This window comes from Physeter macrocephalus, chromosome 7 (assembly GCF_002837175.3).
Source record: "Physeter macrocephalus isolate SW-GA chromosome 7, ASM283717v5, whole genome shotgun sequence".
Classification (NCBI taxonomy): Eukaryota; Metazoa; Chordata; class Mammalia; order Artiodactyla; family Physeteridae; genus Physeter; species Physeter macrocephalus.
The window spans coordinates 57630448-57632739 of NC_041220.1; positions in this window are offsets into that span (position 1 = coordinate 57630448).

A 2292-nucleotide genomic window follows, 5' to 3' on the forward strand; every position below is an offset into this window, starting at 1 on the left:
GAGCCCCCAGAAGCTGGAAGAGGCAGGCAGGACCCTCCCCTGGAGCCTCCGGAGGGAGCGCGGCCCTGGGACACCTTGATCTCAGACGTCTGGTCTCCGGGACTGAGAGAGGACAGGTTTCTGTTGCTCTGAGCCTCCGTTTGTGGTCGTGTGTCACAGCTGCCCCGGGAAGCTAATGCAGCTGGTGAGCAGGTCCCTGACCTGATCTAAGCCCTCCCGCCTCCTGTTAGGGGCAGCCCCCTGCGCCTGTGCTGTGTGCACAAACCATGTGGCTCATGCTGATCCCCAGCTCCCCTTCTGGGCACCGGCATTTTGGAGGGTGAGGGCAGAGAACACCACGTGACCAGCCCCCAGCCGAGTGCCAAGCCTCTAATGAGCTTCCCTGGGGACACGGAGGTGCGGGTAACTGTCGTGGTTCTGCCCTTTGTGGCTGGGGGAAGAGACACCCTAGAGACCCTCGAGGGAAGGAGGGGGCAAGGAGGGTCAGGGGTGACGGGAACAGGGACCCTCCCTCCCTGCATCGCTACTGCGTGCTGTGACCCATCTCAGCTGTGAGCACACAAGCCACAAGCCTGTGCCGCTTCTCCCTTTTTCTTTACTCTAAAATTAAAGCACTCTCTCCAGGAGGGCGAGAAGTTGATCTGTGAACTTAGTTCCCGCTTCTCCATTCTTTGGCCACTGAACAGAGCCTGTGCTGTGGTGGTCTCAGCTTTGGTTTTGTTATTTGCCTACTTGCACCCCCATGGAAAAAGGAAACCTTCCCCACTGAGGCAGAGCGCCTCGCCAGGCGAGGGCCTAAACACCGAGAACCTTCCCTGACACGTGCCCCAGATGACCACCTCCGCAAGCCAACCACAGGTCCCTGTGCGGGCGTCAGACTGACCACCCGTCTCAGGCTCCGCCTCTTGTTGTCAGAGCTTCTCCAGTCCCTGCTCAAAACCCGTGCACCCACTTTTCACAGGGCTGTCCTCCACCCCCCACCTTCAGCAGGAGTTCACCTAAGTATTTAAGTTAAGGGGTCCAGAGATAAGAAAGGAAGCTACAAACAAACAAACAGATGGAACCAGCTGGGACCAAGATGGCAACGAATGTGACCTCCAACAGACCCTGAGTCTCATCACGTGTTGAATTTACTATATCAGCATATTTAGTGACACACCTACCGGTGGCCATGACTGGACATGAACGACCAGAAACGGGTAAAAGGAGGTGGTGCCCCACCCCCTTGGAAAAAGCCCTGCCCTTCCTCGGAAGGCCTCTTGCCCCCAGCATTAGCCTCACTCCTCCTCCCTTTATCTTTATTCTTTAAAATTAAAGCACTCTCTCCAGGAGGACGAGAAGGTAATCTGTGAACTTAGCTCCCTCTTCTCCATTCTTTGGCCACTGAACAGAGCCTGTGCTGTGGTGGTCTCAGCTTTGGTTTTGTTATTTGCCTACTTGCGCCCCCATGGAAAAAGGAACCCTTCCCCGCTGAGGCAGAGCACCTCGCCAGGCCGGGGCCCGAGCAGGGTCCACATGACTTCACTTGGTAGCAGTCTGGAAGGGGGCGGTGGTCTCTGCCGCGGGGTCGGGGAGGGAACACGTACAGCCACAGCACCAGCTCTGTGGATGGCACGGTCCCTCGTGGGCCTGGACCCTGTGCTCTCGTCCCCCCACGCCTGACACCCCCTGACAGTTGTGACGCGGTGACACTGGCTGCTGGGCGTCCAGTCAGGAGGGACCAGAGGCAGCACCTGGTGCCAGATCAGACGTGCCTTTTCACGGGCAGGGGACATAGGAGATATTAGGACTTTGTGTCTAGAAAACAAAGCAAGCGGCTAGAAGGTGATCTGAGCTGTGGACTTGAAACCCACGTGCGAGGCGAGAGCTCCCCCCGGACACTGGCTCGGAAGCTTCCGCGCAGGCGAGACCACCCAGTGCTTCCTGCTCGACCCCTGCAGTCCTCCCTGTGGGCACAGCTGGACCTGCAGTCCTCAGGCTCCCCGACCCAGAGCCTGAAGGGCCGAGGCTGCCAGGGCCTGGGGACGCAAGTGGTCACTCCACCAACGCTGCTTGGCCCCTCCTCCCCAGGGACCAGGGGAGGGAAGCCCCGTGGGGTCTGAGGCCCGGCACAGGCACAGCTCGCACCCCCCAGGACCCCTGGCCCCGCCCTGCTCCCTCAGGCCCCCCATCTTCCAGGACCCCCGGCCCCGCTCTGCTTCCTCAGGCCCCCCATCTGCCAGGACCCCTGGCCCCGCCCTGCTTCCTCAGGCCCCCCGTCTGCCCCTCCCAGAGCCCGCGCCCCACCGCCCC